This window comes from Panthera tigris, chromosome D1 (assembly GCF_018350195.1).
Source record: "Panthera tigris isolate Pti1 chromosome D1, P.tigris_Pti1_mat1.1, whole genome shotgun sequence".
Taxonomy (NCBI): Eukaryota; Metazoa; Chordata; class Mammalia; order Carnivora; family Felidae; genus Panthera; species Panthera tigris.
In genome coordinates, this window is record NC_056669.1 from 52103395 (window position 1) to 52112906 (window position 9512).

At 40.8% G+C, this 9512-nt stretch overlaps 1 long non-coding RNA gene across 1 annotated transcript; it reads left to right on the top strand.

The window, feature by feature from the left end:
- Positions 1 to 476: 476 nt before the first annotated feature.
- LOC122231435 lies at positions 477 to 4668 on the top strand. The gene is made up of 2 exons (XR_006208679.1): positions 477 to 630; positions 4466 to 4668. It is a non-coding gene; the product is annotated as an uncharacterized LOC122231435 (long non-coding RNA).
- Positions 4669 to 9512: the final 4844 nt, after the last annotated feature.

Genomic DNA, 9512 nt, shown 5'->3' on the forward strand with positions numbered 1-9512 from the left:
TTGTAATAGGGATGGATGCCCCTGCAATAAGATGCAAGGTCGTGCCTATAGTCATACTCCAAATTATGAGACTCCGGAAGTATAACTGCCAGATCCCATCTCAGCCTGTATTCCCCATTGTTTCTGGGAGCTGCTAAGCCTCACATGGGTTTGTGTTCATGAACCATTCTTCTGGCCACAGTGGAACCAGCGGCATCCAAGACCATAGCCTCTTCAGGTCTGCCCGGGGGTTTCTGCTTCACCTGTCTGCTCTTCATCTGCTGCTGCACGATTCAGTACCAAAAAGTAAAAGAAAGAGAGAAAGAGAGAAAGAGAGAAAGAGAGAAAGAAAGAAAGAAAGAAAGAAAGAAAGAAAGAAAGAAAGAAAGAAAGAAAAGGAAGGAAGGGAGGAAGTGAGGAAAGAAAGAAAGAAAGAAAGAAAGAAAGAAAGAAAGAAAGAAAGAAAGAAAGAAAGAAAGAAAGAAGGAAGAAAGAAAAGAAAGAAAGAAAGAAAGAAAGAAAGAAGAAAGAAAGAAGAAAAAAGTAAGCTGCTTCTAAAGACAGCTCTAGTTTAAGGAAACAATTTATGATCTCAAATGCAACAGCTGCCTTCAGGTTAATGATGGCTTCATACTATCCAGAGACAAAGAGGTAGGCATCTGCTTCATATTTGAATTACTAAAGGGTCTATTTATTTTATTTATTTAACTCAATTTTAAGATATATAATACCTACCTAGGGGAGTCTCTGTATTAGGCCTTAACTATTTTGATAATTTATCCTAAAGCAAAAGGAAAAAAAAAAAACTGCTCTAGAGGTAAATGCAATTGTTCTAGTTACTCAAAATTTGAAATTTTACTTGATGATTATGGATTTGATAGTATCCTATCTTTATTCTATCTGCATTTTTCTCCATCCTGGTTACAATCACATCAGGCTTTCAAAATCTTAGGGTCTAGTCCTGACTCTAGCACATTTTATAAGTGATGAAAGCATGGGTAATGTGGTGGAGATGTGATGCCAAGGTAGTTTTTCATCATGCCTTTTTGCTTGGAAATGCTCACCATTTGGATCAGTTTTATGCATTGCTTTGGCAAGAGGAGTGTTAAGGATTTATTTGTCACACTTCTAATTTTCTGTACTATCACCTAACACAAGAAGTTGGAGATGTGTGCTGTTGACATTGGTACATTGGTTCGAAGACATCACTTTAGCCTCTGCTTCAGTATTCCATGATGGCCAGGGTCCCATCTTTGTTTAATCCAGGAAGGGTAGAAGGAAGGGGAGAGGAGGTGCCAACCATATCTCTCTTTTTCTTAAGAAAACCAAAAGCTTTCTTAAAGTACACAAGCAAACTTCCACCTGTGTGTTGGTGACCAAAACTGAGTCCCTTGACTATGTGAGACTGCAAGGCAGTCAAGGAAGGTGAACAGTCGTTTCCTTGGAACCTAACTGGAGACAAAGGAGAGGGTTGTGGCAATTGGATGCTGAGGTTGCCGGCCCAGTATCTTCCTCAAGGATCCATCGATACTGTGAAGAACAAACAAATCACAGCTCAGTTTTGAATTTCAAGTTCAGATAGTTTCAAGTTCATAACTAGACAACAATCTTGACATTCAGGTTTGCTGGGAGCAAAAAAAAGGATGATCTCTAAGTTGTCAAAGTTTTCCATTACATAGTAATACTAAAGACTGATCAAATAAGGTAGATTTCTAACAACTGGGAAAGGAAATAAACATTCAAAAAGTAATAAGGAAATTTGAAGGTTAACCTAACATTCCCCAACCCTCTAGGTCTTGCCCAAGACTGGGGGAAAATAAGTGAACGAATGCTTGAGAGAAACCGTAGATCAACTGAAGGAAGGAGGGAAGACCCTACAACACCTGAGCTGATACTGCAGTAAACCCTGGTCGGCCCTCCCATGCATTGTAGAGAATTACAAAGACATGTGTGCCGGCGCTGATGGTGTAAGAAGACCTTGTAGCCAGAATCCGATATTAAATGTAGTTAGGCTTCTTAAAAGTAGTTTTCACAACCTCCTAAGGTAATGCTAAAGTTCAGAGAGGCATAGTGAAGGGTTAAGAGCCTTGGTAAGCTTCCACCTGGGGCTTCTGAACTGAATGGAATAGTGTTCCTCCACCCTAAAATGCATGGCTTTCTGGAACCTCAGAATGTAACATTTAGAAATAGGGTCCTTTCTGATGCAATTAATTAAGATGAGGTCATACTGGTGGACCCTTCATGCAGTATGACTGGTATCTTTATAAGAAGAGCAGAGACCCAGACAGTGATGCATTCAGAGGGAAAATTATGTGATGATACACAAGGATAACACTGTGATGACAGAGGCAGAGATGGAGACTATGCGGTTGCAAGCCAAGCAAGTCTGAGGACTGCCAGAAGTCACCAGAAGCTAGGAGGAAGTAAGGAACACATTCTCCCTCGGAGTCATCAGTGAGGGGAGTGTGGCCCTGACAATTCCTTGATTTCAGACTTCTAGGCTGCAGAGCAGTGAGACAATGCATATCTGTTGTTTTAACCCCCCTTGTTTGGGACACTTAGTTCTGGGAGCCCTAAGAAACTGATACAGCTTAGAGTACCTTACGTTGGAGAGGCTCACGTCTCTGCTCTGCCTTGAGCATATCTCTTCCTACCAACCCTCACGTGTTACCCAACAGAGGAATCTGTTTCTGAGCCTTCAGCCCAGTCCCCTATGGAGACTCTTCATTGTTCTCTTTTCCCGAGTCCATCCTGGTGGGGGTAGGGAGAGGATAGCAGAAGGTGCATAGCCAGCTGCTAACTCACCTTTTCTACATTTCATGTGAGGAGTATCGAATAACAAGTCATCCCCCCAAATTCCTTGAGATTAGGAATATGGCCCTGCTTACTAATTTAAATGTCCCCTCATCCTTTATTGTCCCTCTCTATTGCAGTTAACAACCTGTGGGTCATCAAGCCCTGTTGTTTCCATCTCCAGTGTCTCTCTCCTAACTCCTTTATTCCTCTATTCTCTATTACTGCCCCATTCAAAATCCTCACTTTTTTTCTCCCTCCTAATGAGTCTTATTGCTCCTGGTTTCTTTGTTCCTACATTGGTCCCCTGCACCATAGCCACAAGAATCTTTCTATAACAAAGGCTTTAACATTTGATGTCCCGTATGTAAAACCCTTCAGTGGCTTGTCATTGACTTCAGTTCAAAGTCCAAACATCTTACTAAGCTTGAGTCAGTTCAGCTTCTCCAGGAAGCAGACACCAAGACAGAATTAGAAGTGTAAGAGATTTGGGGAGGGAAATCCCCTTGAGGGATAAGGGGAAGAGAGTAGCCTGGGTAGGGAGAGCATCAGGCTGTGGTGCAGATCAGACATGTGTTAACAGGAAATGGAAGGAGGGAGGCTTGAGTAGGAAGTACTGAAGACTGCAATGCAGCTCTGAGAAAGTCATGGCCAGGCCAAATGTAGAGCTCCAGGCAAAGATTGCTCTTTAGCGGTAGCCTGTGTTGCACAGGAATGGCCCAGCTCTTGGTACCTGCACCATGCCCAGACAGTGGCTGGGAGCATCTCTGAGAACATGAAGCCTCAGTGTGAACCCATAAGTGTGGCAGCTAGAGGCTGTAAACTATCTAATACTCTTTGTAGCAGGATCTCTTTTAGAGGGCAAGCTGTGACTCACAGGTCTGCTATAAATGAGGACCTCCATCACCCAGTCCTTACAAATGTCTGCAAACCTGTCTCTTTTGAATCCATGATATGGACCCTGAGTTCAGCTACAGAGCAGCTGGAGTGGGTCATATCATCTTGCTTTGACACCTCAGTGCATACGTTACTGCTCCCCTGCCTGGAATACCCCTCCCCATCCCATCTAGTTACCTGGATAACTCTTCCTCCTAGATGTCTAATTTGGTTTGTATATCTATTTCTCACCACCAGACTATGATCTTGAGAGCAGGACTTTCTTTGTTTATATATTCATTTCCCATCGAAAAGCACAAGTTCTTAAATTTTGGGAGAGTTCAATAGATGATGGATGGGTGGATGGATGGATAAAAATAATATCATTCAGAATATCATAAAGTCCCATTGTCAGAGGAGATGTTTGGAAGTAGCATAGTGTAGTCTTTGGCAGGAAAGCCCCTAATCTATCTCAGATAGGTGAGAATTTCTGAAAATTTCAATATTGACAGAGATAGAGATTTCTCCAGTACTTCCAGTGATTGTATTCCTTAATGTCTAACCTCAGTCTCCCTTAACGCTGTTGTTAAGCCTAAGAACCAAATTAAGAATAATGCCAGCAGTTCTCAGGCAACAACTTATCACACTCATCCTAAAGCAAGTTATATATCCATTATCCTTGAAATACAAGTGAGTAGCTGACCAGGATAATTGTTTCTGTCTACACAAGTGACAAAATTAAAACTCATGTATTCACCATAGCATGACAATTAGCTTAGTATGACTAATCGAGGCTACTTTTTATTTCTGTTGTCAGAGTCAATCATCATTTGTTTCCACAAGTGTCTTCTGTCTTCTTTGAAGTCATCAGTGCCATCAGTAGCTAACAATCTGCTAGAAGTCCCACAAGTAGACATGGTTTTTATTACGCCAGCCATGTTTGTACACAAGCACCAGCGGCCAAGATAAAAGCTAACAAAAATGATCTTCCTCAATAAATATGTTAGTAGATCATAACAATTCATTTTGTTCATTGTTTTCTATAGACACTAGAGTCTATTTCTGTGGGCTATTTCTTCTTTATCTACAATCGAACCATACTCAGTGGGCCTAGATGAGTAGGATCCAGAGGAAGAAAGATGAATGAAGAGAGTCCAGTGCTGTGATTGCTTCTGGCTGTACACACATAGGAGTTGCTATTTCGAAGCTTCCAGAAGTCATGGGGAACAACTGGGGAGGAAGCCATAAAACTAATGAGATTTTTTTAAACCTCAGTTTGAGATCAAATGAAAGGAACAATAACAACAAAATCAGCATAAAGAAGCATGTCCTTATTTTAGTCTTAGATTGATGAGATCTGAGTTACGCTTACAAAACATCTGATTTTTCTAAATGCTACACAACATGAGAGCACATTCTCCCTCAGCAACTCTTTTGCAGATCTTCACCCAGTGATGCCACTGCCAGTGGCCAGATGAACAGGATAACCCATAGCTACACAATTAGGCAAGATGGTATTATCAGGAAGACTTCCTAAGGAATGACTTATGAAATGTTGGAATAAATACAAATTAGTATTGTGGCATTAGAGTAAACACAGAAGCATTAGATCTAGGTGAGAATGTATCATTTCAAAGGTTTTGCTTAGTGATCAAATACATAGTACACAATTCCCTCCTTACAAAGAGTTCTTCAGATGCTTTCTAAATGGTAAAGATATTTGTATTTTCACCTGTTTCCATGATAATTTATTTCTTCCTTCTTGACATCCCTTTTTCTCTGTCTTCATTTTTTCCCTTTCCTCCTTATCTCATTTCCTCTTTTCCCCCTTCCCCATTCCCTTCCAAAATTTCAAGGCCCTGTTATTTTGTAAGTATCAGAAATCCAGCTATTTTGGTAGAAAATACTTATCAGAATGTATTTTTAGATTTATATGAATATAGCTATAGGCTCAACAAGAAGACTCCTTAGCATCCAGAAGACCTGCTAGACAGTTCAAACTCTGCTGGGCAGCTGATGTGTATCTGGCCCCAGACTATGTACTGGAGCATGGAAATGAGTAAGAGCTAGCTCCTTGCTCAGATATACATAAGTACAGAGGGACAAAGACTCTGTTAGATTTATATACTGCTATGTTGTGTATGTAGTATAAAGACATAAGAGAAGAATCCCAAGAATTCCTTCTTGGAAATGATGTTTGAGATGAACGTGGATTTAAATAATAGTGGTTGTCAAGCAAAGAGAAGAGAAACAGAGTCTAGGCCAATGGAAGAGCACAAACAGTGTCACAAAGAAATTAGTTCAACATAAATAGCTTGGTAAATAAGGAATTGGTAAGCAGAGAGGCAGGATCCAGGTTGTAGAGATTGTTGTGGTTCTACTTTATGGCTTGAATTGTCCAGTAAGTCATGAGGCGTCAACAAAGCCTTTTAAGAATAAGAGTGACATGGTCACATTATAGTAAGAAGAACACTCTGGCAACAATAAGATGGATGGCTTAGAGGGGAAAGATTGTAGAGTCTCATGGCAGTGACACCACCAAAGGAACTCTTGCAGTAGCCCAAGGAGAAATGATGATGTCTGAAGTAAATAGTGGATAGAAGATGGAGATAACAGAGAAGCATCTAGGTAGGATTTGATAACCAATGGATGTGGGGCCGAGAGAGTTCTTGTTTGAGGACTGTTTACTGTGGTGGGAAATGTGGGAGTAGGAGAAAGTGTGAAGTGAGAGGAGGAAGGAGTTATATTCAATTTTGGCCATGCCAACTTTGGAGTGCTAGGGTGAAGACCAAGTGGAAAAGTCAAAGAGGCAGTTGTTACTGATCAGCAGCTGAGAAAAAAAATTAACAAAAAAGACTAATCAACAAAAAGAGATTGGAAGTCATCACTGTATACATGGGCTTGAAGCCCTGAGGATAGATGAGTCACTGTATGTGGGAATCGTTGCCTTCTCTCATGTTAGGTTGAGCAAAACCAATTCCCTCTTTCACTTGTATGATAATTACTAACATGTGTAGAGTCATCAACATCCCACAAAGTATTTCCACAAACTTTATTTTTTTTAATATTATTTCTTATACCACTGGCTTCCTGTACATATGATCGCATTTTTGCACACCAGAGAAATGAAGTCAAGATATCAAGTGGTTCTCTCCATGTCACACATCTTTTAAGTGAGAAGCTAGGACAACAAGTCTGATCCTCTGGCTCTAAATTTTTGACATTTTAGGTTTCATTTTGTGTTGGTTTCCCTCCTAGCACCATACATTGGGAGAACTATCTTGTGTATCATTGAATTATGCCTGTTAAGGTGTCTAGTGTATGACAAATAATAAATAGTCATATCATAAATTAATACATTCCTTTTAAAACTATATTCCTGTAGTTTAATTTCCCCCAGGTTTGATTTTTGAACCAAATAATTTCACACCTGGAAGAGGTAGTAGTCTGAGCCAAATTAATTTTCTCTTCTTCTCTTTGTAGATGACCTTGTTCATTCTTTTATTACAGAACTTGACATACAGAATTGTGATCATTTGTGTATCTGTATCCTGCCTTAGACTATGAGCTTCTGGAGGTCAAGAGTACCATGAATTAATAATTAAATTAACATCTCATTTGTTAGTTGAGTCATTGTCAGTGGCTACACACCCCCTTCACTAATGAAGCTCTGATGCTCTGGTCAGAAACTTGTATGAGCCTCCATTGCAGTAGTTAGATTATTAGAGTGTAATTGTCTGTTTGCACCCCCTTACAAGACTGTGAGCTTCTCAAGACAGAAATCATGTCAGTTTATATCTATGCTCTCAGCACTGAGATGCACACAGTTACATGACAGCAAGTTAATTACTACCATGAAGACCTATGCATGAGATGAAATCAATACTTATTCATTGAATAAATGAGCAAATGCAAGTTAAATTAAATTCTAAAATGTCAGAATGGGGGCCCTAGAAACTGTTGAGCTCCTTCTCTTCATTTTTCAAATGAGAAAACTATGTCCTAAGTTAGGCACTAATATAGTAAAGTCCCACACATCTGGTCAGTGGCTCTAAGACCCTTGCTCCTATGGTATTCAGAGAGTGAACCAAGGCATAGGAGAGTGAAAGGGGAAGAGTACATACTGAAAACATTCTATGTCTGCAGCACCTACAAGGACATACAAAGAAAGGGGGGGGGGGAACAAAAATAAAGTGTGACCACTATTGTCCGTTAAGCCAAAGTGAGTGAGTAAAAGAATTCATCATTTCAAGTTGAGGCAGACTTCGGCTAAAAGAGAAGTTTGAGGCTTTAAAAGCTTCTCAAAGATGTATGTCATTTTAGCAAGACAGCAGCAACAAAACCCAAACAGTTTCAGTGTTTATACTTCAACACAGAATTAAAGGCAGTGTTTAAATATTACAAGTACCAGCAATGCTAGCGGCAGTTGCAGCATGGTTTCCCTGTTTCTTCCCAGAGGCTCTTGCGAGGTGGAACATTGAGGGCCAGCAAAGAACTAATAAAAATAACCTGGATGCATTGAGTGCTCAGTACATGCCAGGCATCACCATTAACTAAGTCAACCTTCCAATGACCCCATGGAATAATATTATTATCCCTATTTTATGTATGAGGTAACTGAGACTCAGGTTACCCTTTATCCCACAACTGGTAAATGTGAAACACTAGGATTTACTCCTAAATATTTCTGGTTCCATATCTATCCTGTAAACCACCCTAATGGTGCTGAAGCCAAGTCTGATCATTACTGCCTACCAGAAACCCAATGCAGGGGCCTCTTTGGTAGACTGAAAATGCCCTTGTGTAGTCATGCCAGCCTCATCCTTCTCACAAAGGGAACACTGGTAAATGTATCAGGCTTCTGGGAAAGGCCATCAGGCAGTTGGGACACCGAAACATTTGGGGGATATTGGGAAAGGGAAGAAAAAAGATCCACAATCACATGTATGTCTCTGGTAATTAAAAACATTCTAATAATTAACTTTTTTTTTTAAATTTTTTTTTAACGTTTATTTATTTTTGAGACAGAGAGAGACAGAGCATGAACAGGGGAGGGTCAGAGGGAGCGGGAGACACAGAATCGGAAGCAGGCTCCAGGCTCTGAGCCATTAGCCCAGAGCCCAACGCGGAGCTCGAACTCACGGACCTCGAGATCGTGACCTGAGCCGAAGTCGGCCGCTTAACCGACTGAGCCACCCAGGCGCCCCTAATAATTAACTTCTAATGGAGCACTTTGCAACCTCTGAAGGAAGGGGTATCCAAATAGAGTCCATTTCAGCCTCACAGGGACCTGGGAAGAAGGCAGGTCTTTCTCCACTCCATAAAAGCAGAACCTGGAGACAGTGGATTTAAAATGTTGCCTAGGATGAGCAAATCGAGGTGTGATTTGATTTCAGACTCTGGATCAAAAGCCCATGCTCACTTAAACATGCTACCTGGAGCATGCCCTTCCTGATGTGAAGGAAAGAGAAAAGAAAGTTAACATCTATTGAGCATCCACTGTCTGCCAAGCACTTGGCTACCCCACATTCCACAGGGTATCTTATTGAATGATCTCAACTTTGTTAACTCTGTTTTGCAGACAAGGAAGCTGAAGCTTAGAAAACTCTCTCAGTTACTTAGCTAGTGAGAGACAGATAGACTCAGAAATCTGGATGCAGCCACTGCACTGTGCTGCCTCCAGCAACTTCCCTTCTCTATCTTCCCCTCTCTATCCACAGCTGGCTGGTCACATCCCCTGAGTAGCACTCTGTGCTCTAGAGTAGGGCATGGTAAATGGGCCATTAGGGTTTCCTCTTAGAGTTGTCTTTAAAACTCTGTTGCCTTCTTCGTATACACCTTTATTTATTTATTTTAATGAAATT